This window comes from Mauremys reevesii, linkage group 6, assembly GCF_016161935.1.
Source record: "Mauremys reevesii isolate NIE-2019 linkage group 6, ASM1616193v1, whole genome shotgun sequence".
Taxonomy (NCBI): domain Eukaryota; kingdom Metazoa; phylum Chordata; order Testudines; family Geoemydidae; genus Mauremys; species Mauremys reevesii.
In genome coordinates this window covers 50498615-50515953 of record NC_052628.1, presented here as the reverse complement: position 1 = coordinate 50515953, position 17339 = coordinate 50498615, and the positions used below count along the sequence as shown (strand labels likewise).

Here is a 17339-nt window from a genome sequence, read left to right as displayed (position 1 = left end):
ACTTCCACTAGCTTAAATACAGAGAGACACTAGTAAGTCTTGGAATATATTAGTGACAAAATAATGGAGCTGCCAAAGTGGAATTAAAAACAAACAAACAAAAACCCTAGCAGCATCACATGCCATTGTACCTCTTGCATTCATCTCAGTCATAGAGACATTTAGTATAGATTCCTAATCACTGTTTGCCAAAGCATATATGAACCACAGTTTTAGAATCTGTTGTGGGATGCTAGCCATCTGTCTCTGCTTCTCCGTATATCACTACATGTTGATGGGCCAATCCATATGCCATACCCTTAATATGCGTATGCTACCCTGTCCTTGTATGTTGTTGTTTGGTCTTCTGTTTTTCCAGATGCATAGCTGACATTTCAGTAACAATGAGAGTTCTACATGGCAGTGCTTTCTACCTGGTGTTGTAGCCATGGTTTGCACAATATTTTCATGATTCATTACAATCACAGGTTTAAATACAGACACCTAGATCAAGGTCATTATCTTTTCTCTGTTACTGGAAGTGGGATGCAACTACTGAATTTGTATAATAAGGATAAAGTGTGTAGATCATATTAGCATGCAAGCAGCAATGAAGATGGCCACGACACTAGTCATTCACTATAATCACTATTAATCACTGCAGCTAGCCAAACAACCTGCAAGGTGTCAGTGATGTATGGCTTATTTGTGTTTATACAATCAGAGAGCGGCCAGATGCCACTGAGTTTGTCAGCAATGAAAAATACACTGTAAATATACAAAAGCAATATTCATCCAAAGCTTTCACTTCAAAGGAGAGGCAACATAAAACTAGTCAAATATGCATATTCACTAGTTTAATATATGTAATTTACAAAAATCTGATTCACAGACATACAGGTTAATATCACCAAATCCAAAGACAGCCAGCTTCATCATAAATGTCTACCTATTTTAAGTAGTTCACTATCTTTCCTAAACTATCAAATTTAGTCATATATTTTTAATCGCTTTTTGGTCCTATTTGACAAGTCCCTACTGTATGCACTAGAGCACGAGGATGTGATTACAGTGCAGTCTCTGAGTGAAGACTTTATGGCAGTGGGCTTTTTAGAAGTAACTTTACCAAACAGGAGATTACACTGGTTACAAAAATTGCCATTAAATAGATTCAAAAGTAAACTGATGGTTTGAATCACCTCTGAAGAAATGCTAGGTCCATTTTTGCTAATAAATAAATAGATAAATTTGCTTGACCATTCTGCTATATACAAATATAGGGCTAATGTGTCACTTTCGAACCTTGCCTGAGTAAGGCACAGCACATAACTGCCCTCTCCAGGAGCAGACTAGGGAGGGAATTATCACTTTCAGTGACAGTTCTCTTCCTAGCTTCCCCTTTGCTCCTGAGGGCAGTAATCTGCTACTTGCCATGCTGGCCCAGCTGTGCTGGCCAGTGCATCATGTGCCCTTATGGTGGAGGCTAGGCTCCACCCACTCCACTCCTCTCCAGTCTTGGATGGGAAGTATGGCCTACAATGGAGGTTACACTTCCCCCTCCACAGAGGAGTAAGAGGAAGTCTTATTTCTCTTTGCTCCCCTAGATGGGCTCACAGGAGAAGAGACAGTCTTGGTCAGAAGTGATAAAGAAAATGCACATGTTATAATGTACAGTATAACTTTTGTAGGTCTGACTTCTGATGAGCTAATAACCTCTTTTTAAGTCAGTTCATAGAATCATAGAAGATTAGGGTTGGAAGAGACCTCAGGAGGTCATCTAGTCCAACACCTGCTCAAAGCAGGACCAACACCAACTAAATCATCCTGTCCAGGGTTTTGTCAAGCCTGGCCTTAAAAACCTCTAAGGATGGAGATTCCACCACCTCCCTAGGTAACCCATTCCAGTGCTTCACCACCCTCCTAATGAAATAGTGTTTCCTGATATCCAACCTAAACCTCCCCCACTGCAATTTGAGACCATTGCTCCTTGTTCTGTCATCTGCCACCACTGAGAACAGCCAAACTCTATCCTCTTTGGAACCCCCTTCAGGTAGCTGAAGGCTATCATCAAATCTCCCCTCACTCTTCTCTTCTGCAGACTAAACAAGCCCAGTTCCTCAGCCTCCCCTCATAAGTCATGAGCCCCAGCCCCTTGATCATTTTCGTTGCCCTCTGCTGGACTCTCTCCAATTTGTCCACATCATTTCTGTAGTGAGGGGCCCAACATTGTATGCAATACTCCAGATTTGGCCTCACCAATGCTGAATAGAGGGGAATAATCACTTCCTTCAATCTGCTGGCAATGATCCTACTAATGCAGCCCAGTATGCCATTAGCCTTCTTGGCAACAGGGACACACTGCTGAATCATATCCAGCTTCTCATCCACTGTAATCCCCAGGTCCTTTTCTGCAGAACTGCTGCTTAGCCAGTCAGTCCCCAGGCTGTAGCAGTGCATGGGATTCTTCTGTCCTAAGTGCAGGACTCTGCACTTGTCCTTGTTGAACCTCACCAGATTTATTTTGGCCCAATCCTCCAATTTGTCTAGGTCAATCTGGACACTGTCCCTATCTACCTCTCTTGCAAACTTGCTGAGGGTGCAATCCATCCCATCATCCAGATAATTAATAAAGATGTTGAACAAAACCAGCCCCAGGGCCAACCCCTGGGGTACTCCGCTTGATACCGGCTGCTAACTAGACATCAAGCCATTGATCACTACCCATTGAGCCTGACAATCTAGCCAGCTTTCTATCCACCTTATAGTCCATTCATCCAATCCATACTTTTAAACTTGCTGGCAAGAATACTGTGGGAGACTGTATCAAAAGCTTTGCTAAAGTCAAGAAATATCACATCTGCTGCTTTCCCCTCATCCACAGAGCCAGTTATCTCATCATAGAAGGCAGTCAGGTTGGTCAGGCATGACTTGCCCTTGGTGAATCCGTGTTGACTGTCATTGATCACCTTCCTCTTCTCCACTTGCTTTAAAATTGTTTCCTTGAGGACCTGCTCCATGATTTTTCCAGGGACTGAGGTGAGACTGACCAGTCTGTAGTTCCCCAGGTTCTCCTTCTATTTTTTAAAGATGGGCACTATATTTGCCTTTTTCCAATCGTTCAATTCAGATTATCATCATTATTGTTTTATTATCATGCTCATTAATTTTATTTTATATTGTATTTATAAAAAAGCCACCACCATAGTAATGAGAGGTCAAAACATCATATGTAATTTTTCAACTAATGATTTTTCAGATCAAGGAGATAATTATATGAAAGCTCTTTTTTGTAACAAAATCTGAGCTAGCCAAAGAGTACTAGATGGTTGAAAGTTTAATAAAAATCAACCATTCAGAAATCAGTTGAGAATCTGATCCACTGTCCACTGAAGTTAATAAGGGTGAAATCCTGGCTCCATGACAAAACTTCCACTGAGTTAATGGGGGCCAGAATTTCACCCATGGAGTCTTTCCAGTGCCTCATTGAGCATTTGACCAAGCCCTTATTTCATATCTGGAAAGAGAACAAGTCTGTTCTCTAAGCTGATCACTATGCTGATATTCAGTAGAGTAGAGAGAACCTGCACAATGGTTCTACAGTTTTTTGATATAAAGGTACTCTTAACAGGATCACTGTTTGATTGTCTACTTCCCCTTGTATTTAGTCTGTATGTCTAGCTGCAGGAGACCATTATCCCATGGCAATGTTCTTCTTTGCTGATATCTCTTGAAAAACTTTCACCTCCAAGATTCCTGTTTCAATTTCCATCCTCCTTCAGTTAACCAGAACTCCACCAGCAGCATGGTTTCAAAGCATCTTGCATTATTACTCTGGCGTTCTCTAACTATATGTAAGGCTTTAGACAATATAATAAAAAACATCCTGTATTTTGCATAGTAAGAAGTTAATCAAAAGAAACTGGACATTAGACAAAAATGCTTTATCCTCACAGTACAGCCACATTAGAGCTGTTCTGCTGAAGTGGAGAGAAAATTCTGGTCCAGTCTTGCTTTTACAAAGAAAAAATAGTTCCTCCCCTAGCATTAGTGATTACTAGATTGTGACTAGCCCTTATATGGGTGACCAGTGAAGTGAAAGCAAACAAGGAGCCTTCCCCATTGCATGCTTTGAGTAAGGATCTGTCACAATTCAGGCCGCACACTCAGGGGAATGCATGGATTGCTGCCTCCTTGTACATCCCTCTGAATGCACATCACCACAAAGTGGGTAGGGATCCTGCCATCCCCTCCATTAGCCTCCTGAGGACGCCTACAGTAGCGAGGGAGGTCTGACTTAATGATCACAGGGTCCCTTTAGGCTTTGGCATCTGTGAATCCTTTACCCCATAGAGATGTGCAGCAGCAGAGGAGCACTAGGAGGAATTTTGCTCTTCTGAGGCACAATACCTCCTGTATCGTACTGTAGGGTGGTATCACCTGCATCACAGGATAGCACTGGAACCTTTTCCTATTAAAATCGGTATGAAGTCTCCCACTGGCTTTTCTGACAAAGGATCGGACTCATAATGCATTACTGAGACCTACGCTAAAAAAAAAAAGTCTGATTCCTTGTTTTCCTGTTTATTTTCCCTTTAGAAAAGCTGTAGTTCTTATTGGTGTTTATGCAGTTAACTAAATGTATGGTATTGCACCTCAGTAAGCAGAACATAAAAATCTGGCAAGAGGCAGCCCTGACATATTTCTTTTAGTTCAGTGTTTTCTTCTGAAAGTACCACAAGGTTAGTTGCATATTTCTCTAGGATCATTACACTTCAACTGCTGTAATGAAATAAGCTTAGCTTCTCTGATACTTTCCTATGCTGGTGTATTATACATAAATGAAATGTGATCTGTGTAGTGAAATAAATTTCTTGCTGTCATAGTAGTAAATTTAAGGTGCATATGGTTTAAGTTAATTATGGGTAATAACGTGCCTGTCGACAAGTTAAATGTATTTTTCAGTTCCTGGTAAACTTTTACGAACTCTTTTTTTGGGAGGTGAGGGAGGTGCTTAAATTCTTTTTATTGATTTTTAAAGGAGAGGCAAGGACAGGGTTATAAGGGAGGGATAGTAAACTGTTATAGTAGACAATATAAGAAGAAATATAAATAGCACATGTAAAATATAACTGTAACATGATATTCTGACTTTTATTCATACATGTCAAGAAAACAAGGCCATACAATTTAAAATCCTTAACTTTATCGATAAGATCTTGTATGAAAAGTTTATATTCTTTAACCCCCTCTGCATGTTGAGGTATCTCAGATGCATAGTTAAAGGAACAGCAGCAGGACAAAAAGTGTCTAACTTGCTATTTCAAGATGATAGATGAAGGGGCTTCTTGGAGTCCTGAGGACTGTTCTTGAGAACTTGCAGGAGGGAGTGAGCTTGTTTTTATTGCCATCCATATCCTCCTGTAGGCCAAGAATCAAGGAAGGCCAAGGCTTCCTCCTGAAGACATCAGGAAGTTGGATCTGCACTGGCTATTTGTTCACAACCAATAACAGTTTAAGGTGTCGATTTTGAACCATAAGCCCTGATTGGTTTAAGATGAGTCTGTCAAATGGGCTGTCTCAGTGCAGTTCAGCTGCAGTCACTGGGCACACACAGCATAGGACTCCCTTGTTATGAAAAAGAGGGAGCCGCTGGGAGACTCTTAAGTTTGGACTATTTCTCCCCTTAATCTATAATTGCCCAACTCTGTTGACCTTCAGGGCAGTCTGCAAGGCTCAGCGATTCCCCAGGCTATTGGGGATGAAGGGATTGATAAATACTAGTGTTTGTGTTTTTAATATGGCTATATTGCTGTATGACTATAGTTTATAGCAAGGATTCCTAGGATAGGAACCTTTTTTATGTATTTGAAATGAAAACAAATATCTATTAATAGTTTAGGTATTTCATTAAGTATTGTACAAAGTTTGGCCAGCTAACAGTACGACGTAAAACACATCAGTGTCTGTGTTGTTGTTGACTTTACCTTCAAAATGAACTTCCTTTAAATTATGGGTGTGACTGCTTGGTTATATCTGCTCTCATACTCCCTACCATTTTATAGCTGTGCTGTTTATTTCCTCTCCCTGGGTGTAGGACTTTGTGTTTTAGTACCCAATCTCCCTTGTTTCCTGTAGTTCCTATTTTAATCTCTTCAGGTCGTTTCTAGGTATTGTGGTGGTGGTGTTTTTGTTTTGTGGGCGGGGGAGGGAGGAGGTTGGTCTTTCTGTTTGTTTCTTTGTTTGTTTGTTTACAAGTTCAAATTTTGTTGTGCTCAGATCTGATGACAACTGAATTTATCCCAAAGGAATACCTAATAAAAAGACATGAAGTGGCCATACAGGATACAGAAATAGTTTCAAGAGGAAAACCTCTTAGAACCAAGAACCAGCACAAAGAATGGAAACAATTTGTACATTTTGTGTATGTGTGTTGTGTGAAATCCAGGCAATAATTCCACAATTTAAGGGATGTGAAAACAATAAAGCCAAATAATCCAAATGTAGTGAGTTAGACCCTGATTTTCTAAACACTTAAGTACATGTTTAATTTTACATACATGAATAGTCCCACTGAAGGCAAAGTTAAGCACTTGTGAAAGTGTCTACAGGATTGAGGCTTCCTTTTGCAAATTGTATAGTGAAGACATCAAATTTGAGAAGCAAAACCAGCAAATTAAAGACATTCCGAAATAAAGTGGTTGTGTGACTACTTTTGATGAGACTGGAGATGCTGAGAATTAATATATTTGCATATTTTGTTGATTCCTTCAGGAGTAGTAGAACTAGACATCTGGGCTAAATTCATGCGTAGTGGAATGAGCAAAAACAGTTCCCGGTATTTTGAAGTGGTGAAATAAATATTGTTACGCTATTATTATTAAGAGAGTCATCACCTATTCCAGTTGAGATGTGATACTACTGCTCCTGCCCAGCTGTCCCTTTTACTATTATCACAGTTCCATGACACCCAGAAATACCTGGGTTCTGCATAAATGCAAGATAGTTCCATCATCTTGATGAGAATAGTGTTAGGGCTCTCCATACTTAGAAAATTTCCCACCATCCTAATACTGGGGAGGGTTCTTCTCTCACTGACTGAATATGAGTTACTTGAGGAATTTAAAGAAGTTATGGGTCAGAGGTAAGCCAGGGAGATCAAGAATAGAGCCTGGTGGTCTGGAGGTTTAAGGAAAGCCATGCCTCCATCTTCCTCCAGGATTGTTGTTTTGTTAGTTTTTTTCTTTAAATAGCAAACAGCCACAGGATGACCCTGGAGTCAATACCCGAAGCTGTGACCATGCAAGCCATTTACTTCAGCCTAGATTTGGGTTAGCCCCCACATGTTTCATAGCTCAAGGTTTTGCAAATCAGGAGTATTCATATGCCTTATTCACCTCTCTGTTGGCTTTGCAATTCATAGGTCTGAGCCTTTGAACACTTACTACTGCATGTAGTGCTTGCCACCATGGGTAGACACATTGGACTTCATCCCATGGACTTCAACAGTAGTAATCACTGAACATGATAGATTTTTCAGGCCCCTGTGTTTGTTTAATGGTATTTTAGGGGATATTCTGGGAACATTCCTTAAACTTAATTGAAATACAGTGGACTAGGGGCTTGCAACATGCAGAGCAATTTGGCCCTAATCCATCAAAGCCCTAAACCAGAGGTGGGAAAACTACAGCCCGCAGGCCACATACAGACGGCGGACCATATCTGGCCCATGGGACCATCCTGACTGGCCCTTGAGCTCCTGGCCAGGGAGGCTAGCCCCCGGCCCCTTCCCTGTTGTCCTCCCTCCCCGCAGCCTCAGCCCACCGTGCTGTCAGCGCTCTGGGCGGCAGGGCTGTGAGTTCCTGCCAGGCAATGCAGCAGCATGGCTGGCTCTGGCTGGGTGGTGCGGCTGTCAATCCTGCTGCTCTGAGCGGCACGGTAAGGGGGCGGGGAGTGGGGGGCTTGGATAAGGGGCGGAAGTTCTGGAGGGGGGCGGTCAGAGGACAGGGAACAGGGGGGTTGGATAGGCGTGGGAGTCCTGGGGGGCCTGTCAGGGGGCATGGGTGTGAATATGGGTAAGGGCAGTCAGGGGACAGGGTTAGGGGTGGGGGCGGTCAGGAGACAAGGAGCAGGGAGGTTGGAAATGTCAGGGATTCTGAGAGGAGCAATCAGGGCGGGAAGTTGGATGGGGGTGGAGGCCAGGCTGTTTGGGGAGGCACAGCCTTCCCTACCCAGCCCTCCATACGATTTTGGAACCGCGATGTGGCCCTCAGGCCAAAAAGTTTGCCTATCCCTGCCCTAAACTCATAAGTAGTCCCATTAAAGTCAATTGGGTCACCCCCATCTTAAAGTTAAGCATATACGTTGCTGACTCAGGGTCAGCCTGTTTAGAAGCTTTGAGGATCAAGATCTAGATCAACAGTTCTCTACTAGAGGTCTGAGCCAAAGCCCCACGGCCCGGAGCCCCACCACCCAGGCTTCAAGTTGAAGCCTGAGCAGCTTAGCTTCGCGGGGGCCCCTGTGACATGGGGCCCCAGGTAATTGACCTGCTTGCTACCCCTTAATATCAGCTCTGGCTTTTATATGCAGAAAGACAGTTGTTGTGGCACAGTTGGGCCATGGAATTTTTAATAGCATGTTTGCGGGGAGAGAGTCTCAGAAAGAAAAAGTTTGAGAAACCCAGATCTAGATGAATTGTTTGTATCTGGAAAATGAAAGTAAAAATTGGTCTGCTTAAAATGACATTTGTATGCAGTATAGCTCTAGCTTTGTCAATCTGAGGAAATTAGACACAAGGTGGGTGAGGTAATCTCTCTTATTGGACCAACTTCTGTTGATGATAGAGACAAACGTTCAAGCTTCACAGAGCTCTTCTTCAAGTCTGGGGAAAGTACAACCTGTATAACAGCTAAATGCAAGGTGGAGCAGATTGTTTAGCCTAAGTAGTTAACACACATTCTAAGGGACCGTTCAAGGTATAGTGGGCAACTAACATGTCTACACTCATAGGACAAAAAGAGGGGGTTAGTGGGTTACAGATTGTATAATAAGCAATAAATCCAGTGTCTCTGTTCAGTCCACGATGTTTAGTGTCTAGCAGAGTTATGAATTTAAATTCCCTGGCTCGTTTTTTTAAAGTGTTGTGCAGGTTTCTTTTGAACATGAGGACTGATAGAGTGATGGCTTTATGAAAATTGTTCGCCCACAGATGATTTTTAAAAATAATATTTTATCATTTTCCTGTGTGAGTTCATTCGAGAGTGTAATGATCATCTGGTTTCACCCACGTTGTTGTTGTTAGGGTATTTAGTGCACCAGATGAGGTATACCACATGTTGAGATAGGCATGTGTAAGATCCATGGATCTTGAAAGGTGAGTGTGACGGGCTGGATCACAGAACCCCCTTTGGGACTGCCACCTGATGTGCCTAGACTACCTCTGAGCCCGTTTTCCCTGGCAGCTTGGGACTTCAGAACCTTGCCTTGTTTGAGCCAGACATGCTAGCCTGCTGCAAATACAGATCCAAGTCTGAACCACATCCCCCACAAGCTGCAGGCTTAACTGAAAACAGCTTAAGAAGTGCTCCTGTCTCCAGCTCTCAGATACCCAACTCTCAAACCCCAAATAAATCCGTTTTACCCTGTGTAAAGCTTAGACAGGGTAAACTCATAAATTGTTTGCTCTCTATAACACTGATAGAGAGATATGCACAGCTGTCCCCTCCCCCCCCCCGAATTAATACATACTCTGGGTTAATTAATAATTAAAAACTGCTTTTATTAAATACAAAAAGTAGGATTTAAATGGTTCCAAGTAATAACAGACAGAACAAAGTAAATTACCAAACAAAATAAAATAAAACACTCAAGTCTATGCCTAATACAATAGGAAACTAAATGCAGGTAAATCTCATCCTCAGAGATGTTCCAGTAAGCTTCTTTGACAGGCTAGCCTCCTTCTAGTCAGTGTCCAGCAACCACTCACACCCCTGTAGTTACTGTCCTTTGTTCCAGTTTCTTTTGGGTATCTCCTTGGGGTAGACAGGCTATCTTTTGTGCCAGCTGAAGACAAAATGGAGGGGTTTCCCCAGAGCTTATATAGTCTCTCTCACGGGTGTTAACCCCTTCCCCTCTCCTATGCAGAATCCAGCTCCAAGAAGGAGTTTTGGAGTCACATAGGCAAGTCACATGACATGTCCATGCATGACTCAGTTCCTCCTTACAGGCCGACACCACATTCCCAGGAAAGCTCAGATGTGGATTGGCGTCTCTCAAAGTTCATTGTTAGCTTAAGTGTTTCTTGATTGGGCACTTACTGAGAATAGTCTTGTCTCAAGAAGCTGACCAACTGTTTCACTGAGGCTATTTAAAATCAAACAAGTACAAAGCCAATATTCCTAACTTCGAATACAAAAATGATACTTGCATACAAACAGGATGAATATATTCAGTAGATCATAACCTTTGCAGAGATATGTTACATGACATATCTAGCATAAAACATATTCCAGTTATGTCATATTTACACTCATAAGCATACTTCTGTAAAGCATTATGGGGTGCAACATCACAGTGAATTGTGGACGTGTTGATCATTGTAGCAGCGGAGAGAGGTCTGCAGGTTTTGCATCTGTTGTTCTGGCAGGATCTGGTGACCTAATCAATAGAGAGCTTGCTTCTGATGATGAGTTTGGAGAGGTTGGAAGGCTGTTTGAAAGCCATAAATGGGGCTTTAGGAAAGATTTATTTCAGGATGGGGTCCCCACTGAGTATGGGTTGTAGTTGTTTGATGATACCCCCTATGGGTTCCAGTGTGGGGTGGCATGTGAAATGACAACTAGGGGTGTGCGGTCAGAGTGGGTTATATTTCTGTACTGAAGCAGGTTCTCTTAGGTAATTTGTGTGGCCTGTTCCATGATGTGATCTACTTCTCTGGTGGAGTGTCTTCATTTTTTTGGTAAAGGCAGTTCTAAGTGTGTTGTAGTGTATATCCCAGACTTTCTCCTTGGAGCATATTCTGTGGTATATGAGTGTCTGGCAGTAGATAACTGATTTTTTTGGTGTGTTTGGGGTGGTTAGTGGATCTTTGAAAGTAGGTGTGGTGGGTTTCTACTATATGAATGTCTGTAGTGTTCTATTGTTGAAGCGGATTATATTATTCAGGAAGTTGATGCTAGTGTGGGAGTGTTCCAGAAAGAGTTTAATGGATGGGTGTTGTTTGTAGAGGTTGTGGTGGAAATCTATGAGGGGAGTTTAAGTCATCTGTGCAGAGGATGAAAATGTCATCAATGTATCTCGGGTATATCATTGGTTTAATGATGTATTTGTCCAGAAATTCTTCTTCAAGGATGGCCCACAAAGAGGTTGGCATATTGGGGAGCCTTCTGGTACCCGTGACTGTTTCCTTGGTTTGGACAAAGTGACAATTAACAACTCTCTGACACCACTTACTGTAAAGAAGGCAAAAAAAACCCAATGCAACAATTTATCTTGGAACTTACGGATATCATCAAATCTTCCCCAAACAATTCCAAGAGAAACTCTACAAGCTCATCCTCCACAAACCGGCTGCCACGACCTCCTAAATGCTTCCCACAGTACACAGATGTTGGAACCCACACAGGTCCATCATATCTGGCCCAGCACAGCACTTTTACTGAAGGAATATCAGGATGCATAGAAACCATACTCAAAACATTCAGCACACAAAGGGTCATCTTCCTCCAGGACACAACTGACTTCTTCCACAAAGTCTGCAGCATTAGCAACCTTCCTTTAGAACACCATCCTTCCCACCACGGATGTCACTTTCCTATGCACCAACATCCCTCATAATGATGGCCTAGCTTCCTACCTCAAATATTTACAAGACAATGAACTGTCCTCAGCTATCCACCCTAAACACATCATTTCATCCTCACCCATAAGAATTTTATATTCAACAGCAAACACTTTGTCTGTAACCCACTAATCCTTTTTGTCCTATGACTGCAGAGGTGTTAACAGGCCACTCTATCTTGAACGGTTCCTTAGAATATGTGCTAATTACTTATGCTAAACAATGCATTTATCTGTGATGCCCTGGCTATATCAACACTACACAGCTTTTAGCGACATGGCTGTGTCGCCACAGCAGTGCCGCTAAAAGTCACATAGTGTAGCCGCTGTTTGTCAGCAATCCTGCCGACAAAAAACATCTACCCCCAATGAGTGGTGCTTGCATTGTTGGCAGGAGAGCACTCCTGCCGACAACATGCTGTTCACACTGGCACTTGTCGTGGCAAAACGTTTGTCTTTAGGGAGGGGCGGAGGTTAACACCTCTGAAATACAAAAGTTTTGTTATTCAATTGCCAGTGTAGACATAGCCTCAGTGTACCTTTCTGAGACATGAAGAAGAGCTCTGTGTGGCTTGAAAGCTTGTCTCTGTCACTAATAAAAGTTGGTCCAACAAAAGATATTACCTCACCCACTTTGTCTCTCTAATATGACATTTGGAAGACAGGAAAAGGTTACGTCTATTGATAACAGCTTAAAAATGATCTTTATTTCCTGGTGTGCCAAAAACAATTTCCAAAAGATTTCCTGCAAAAATCCATCAGTGCAAAGAAACATATTTCAAGTGCTACCCCTGGAAAAATGTAAACATCACATTGGTACATGTGTTTCTTTAAAGTGATGTTTTCTGCATCAGAAGAAACATTTGCTACATTTGATGTGGCAGTTGATTTGGAAATTGCATTGTTTTATTGAGCAGCCCGATAAGCACGTGAACCTGTTTAAATGTCAGTGCACAAATTATTGTTGATCTAGACTGCAGGAATAGATGTACTTCTACCCATTATCTTATAGCAAAGAGTTAGGAATCATTGCAAATGAGAAATGTCTACCTACAGGTAATGAGCACAATCAGGTTGTAAACGTCAAACCAACATATTTAATGGGAATCCTGGATGGAAAACAAGAAACAACCTCCCCCCTCCCCCTCTTATCCCCCACCTTTCATTTAGCAGACTTATGCAGTGATGAGCCAAAGATCTTGCATTTCAGTATACAAGCCAGTGATTTCCCTACACCCCCCCTGAATTTCCCCAACACCCCCCACCCCCAGTTTTGTGGGCTAGTTACATACCAATTTAGTGACTGTTTGGAAATCTGAATTTAAACTGAAACATTAATACACACTTTAAAAGCTTATACAGTGTATGATAAAATATGTGTATCTGAAAAAGTATAATAGATTTGAAAAGTATGAACATAGACTAGCTTCCTTGCTTCCTTATACAGCTGTTGTTTTTTATGATGTCAGTGCATTCATTTCGGTGATGTTGGCCAACCTAGTAATTTCAAATGATGATTTGTAAGCAAAGTCTAAATGAGCTCTCCCTGACAGCCAGTGATGAGCTGGGGCTGCGGGGAAAGGCTTCAGGGCCAGATTATATTTACATTCACACCTAATCTACCTAGGTATCCAGCAAACAGAGCTGTGTTGTCCAAGTGTTATATTTTGGCTGGGGTTGGGTTACAAACCACTTGAATGTGGGGGGAATGGGGGATGAAATGTTGTTCTTATTGTATGAGTAAAGGGCAGTAGAACTGTACTTAGCCTGTGATGATTTGAAGGCATCAAGAGAGAGGATGCAGACCTGTCCCTCTCCACTGTTTAAAGACAGAGCTGATTAGGCTCCATAGATAGTCTTTTGTTCTGTTAAGTGACCACTGCAGCTGAAATCACTGACAATCAGATTGTGCTTAGTCCTGTTGTGGGGACAGTGTTCCTGTGGGTACAGTGTTTTTGTGTAAGAGACAGCCCAGACTGCACTAGCAGCGAGGTTCCCGCACTGAGAGCTTAGCTGAAATCACTGAGAGCTGGTGGAACCTCAAGAGACCAACTCACAGAGGTCACAGTGGCAGGTGGAAACAGAAGGTGACTGCGCAGGGCCATTGGCAATAGAGCGATGGAGTGAACGGTGTCACAACGAACAGACGTGGCCAGAATGAACAGTGAGCAGCTAGAGGAACAAGCAAGGTGCCTTCTTGTCTCCCACCTGGAAGGTGTACTCACGTGAAAGCACCTCTGAACTCTGAGTCTACTCTCCACTGACCAAGGAGAACACCAGTGAGTGGAGTGCGGTGGAGGGAAAAGTGAGGGGCATGTTAAATAAACATTTGCTTGTTGGACTATATTTTAGTCACTTTGCTCCAGAATGCTAGATTTGTGACTGGGAATGTAAACTTATATAAATGTTTCCTAATAGGCCAAGATTTTTAAAATGCAGTATTTGCCAAGGTTGTTATCTCACATTGTTGCTATCTTGGGAGGTCATGATGTTGGGGAGTTTCTGTACTAAATATTTTTATTATTATAATTAATTTTTACATAAGAATGGGCATACAGGGGTCAGACCAATGGTCCATATAGCCCAGTACCCTGTCTTACAACAGTGGTCAAGGCCAGGTGCTTCAGAGGGAATGAACAGAACAGGTAATCATCAAGTGACCATCCTTTATTGCCCATTCCCAGCTTCTGGCAAACAGGCTAGGGACACTCAGAGCATGGTGTTGCATCCCTCCCCATCCTGGCTAATAGCCACAGATGGACCTGTTCTCCAGGAATTTATCTAGTTCTTTTTATAATCCTGTTATAGTTTTGGTCTTCACAGCATCCCCTGGCAAAGAGTTTCCTGGGTTGACTTTATAATGTGTGAAGAAGTATTTCCTTTTGTTTTTTTAAAACCTGCTGCCTATTAATTTCATTGGGTGACTGCTAGTTCTTGTGTTCTGTGAAGGATTAAATAAAATTTCCTTATTCACTTTCTTCTCACCAGTCAAGATTTTGTAGACCTCTATCATATCCCCATTAGTCATCTCTTTTCTAAGCTGAAAATTCCCAGTCATTTAATCTCTCCTCCTGTTTCATACCCCTGATCATTTTAGTTGCCCATCTCTGTACCTTTTCCAATTCCAATATATATTTTTTAGGATGGGTGACCAGATCTGCACACACTATTCAAGATGTGCACATACCATGGATTTATATAGAGGCAATATGATATTTTCTGTCTTATTATCTATCCCTTTCTTAATGATTCCCAACATTGTTTGCTTTTGTGACTGCTGCTGCACATTGAGTGGATGTTTTCAGAGAACTATCCACAATGATTCCAAGATCTCTTTCATGAGTGTTAACAGCTAATTCAGATGCCATCATTTTGTATGTATAATTGAGATTGCTTTCCAATGTGCAATACTTTGCATTTATCAACATTGAATTTCATTTGCCATTTTGTTGCCCAGTCACCCAGTTTTGTGAGATCCCTTTGTAGCTCTTCGCAGTCTGCCTGGGACTTAACTATCTTGAATAGTTTTTTATCATCTGCAAATTTTGCCACCTCACTGCTTACCCATTTTTCCAGATCATTTATGAATATGTTGAACAGTAATAGTCCCAATACTGACCCCTCAGGGATACCACTATTTATCTCTCTCCATTCTGAAAACTGATAATTTATTCCTACCCTTTGTTTCCCATCTTTTAACCAGTTACTGATCCATGAGAGGATTTTCCTCTTACCCCATGATGGCTTACTTCTCAAAAGTCAATTTAAATTAAATACTTTTTTTTAAATGTATATTTTTTTAGAAATCTAGATCTGTTATGTGTTTTGGTGTAACTTGCATTATTCTTATGTTAAATTTGCATAATCCTAACAAAACATTTACTTTATTCATATCTCTTTTATATATCTCATTGGTCCTGACACCTACCCTGTAAATTTGAACACCCCCCCTAATTTCAATTCCTGGGGAAACCACTGATACAAGCCCATTTAATATTTTGCTTTCTACTAGACCTTGATTTATATTAGGGCATGTTTTATTTAGGCTTTTCGCTAATATGCTACTTGAAGGATGTTCAGATTTATTCTCCTGATTCATTCTTTTACAGTTATTTTTTTTTTAACCACTAGAGGATGAAAAAGGATTTGTCACAACGTCCTGGGCATGCTCTAAGTAGAGTGAGAAATTCTCTGTTTGCAAGGCTGTAACAAAGGTATGGAGGCTTGGAGAGTAAACGTGTTTTCATATACTGGACCTGCACCCACCTGACAGAGCTAGAGCTGCAGGAGCCATTTAAAGGATTAATCTACAAGCAGCAAAGTCAGGGGGCGGAGTGGGGGAGGAAAATGCTTTGACTAGATCAGGGCCGCTCCAGGATTTTTGCTGCCCCAAGCAGCGAAATTTTTTTTTTTTTTTAAAGCCGTGATTGGCGGCAGCTCCACCGCGCTGCTTTCTTCTTCGGCGGCAATTTGGCGGCAGGTCCTTCCCTCCGAGAGGGACCGAGAGACCCGCTGCTGAAAAGCCCGACATGCCACCCCTTCCCCTTGGCTGCCCCAAGCACCTGCTTGCTGAGTTGGTGCCTGGAGCCAGCCCTGGACTAGATCTGAAAAATGGTTTCTTAGAATTTCTAGTCGCATGATTTCACTGTCCTCTTTTTTTTTTTTAAGAGGAATTTTTAAAAACAGTAGATGTTAACTTGTAAAGTTAACATTTCAACTTTATTAATAATTGAGCATCTCCTATTCTTGTCCTACCAAATTTCTGGCCAAATACTGCCCTGAACTGCATGTATGTAGTTCTTATTAACTTCAGTAGGGATCACAAGCAGATATCCAAAGGCAGAATTTGGCCCATAGTCTGGCTTTCTTCAGAAGCCTAAAGGATGTTATGACTTTTTGTTGGGAATGGGCTTTGTTTAGCATTTCTTCTAAAAGAATATGCCATTGAGGGGATTATATATTTTTTTCTAACCATAGCTACCACTCTGTCCTTTTCTTTGCCTTGCTCAATGCACGTTGTTATTTTCAGTAATTTTTTCTACTTTTTACCTTTCTGAGTTGCAAAAATTTCCTTCTCTGCAGTTTGAAATTCCCAGGAAGTTCACATTAGGTCCACACATGCCTTTCTAGTCATGTTTTAAAATATGTTACTTAACATGTGTTACTTAACACAATAATACATTCTAGTGTAAACACGACATAAACATTTGTTGCTAGTTAACCCTTTGACTAAACACAGGTAGCAACACGTGTCAGAGATCATTTTTTGTAGTATGTATATTAGAATTTACAACCATGTTAGTTAACACTTCTTAATTGACATGTGACATGACTTCCCAATGTATTCTCAGATTTCTGCATTAGAGCTTTGATATAGAGACCACTAATAACAATGACCATGTACTTCAATAGTCTTTATCTTAGGCATTAAACAGGAATCTAAAACTGATTGCAAATGAAACGGTTTTGTTTTGTTCTAAGGGACTCAACAGTCTATATAGTTTAGTGTCCTGCCCTCAGAGTCA

The 17339-nt window shown here is 41.5% G+C and overlaps 1 protein-coding gene across 1 annotated transcript in view; it reads left to right on the top strand.

Moving 5' to 3' along the window:
* EDIL3 (EGF like repeats and discoidin domains 3) overlaps window positions 1-17339 on the top strand; it is a 329399-nt gene that overhangs the window by 265452 nt on the left and 46608 nt on the right. The gene's annotated exons all lie outside the window — the stretch shown is intronic.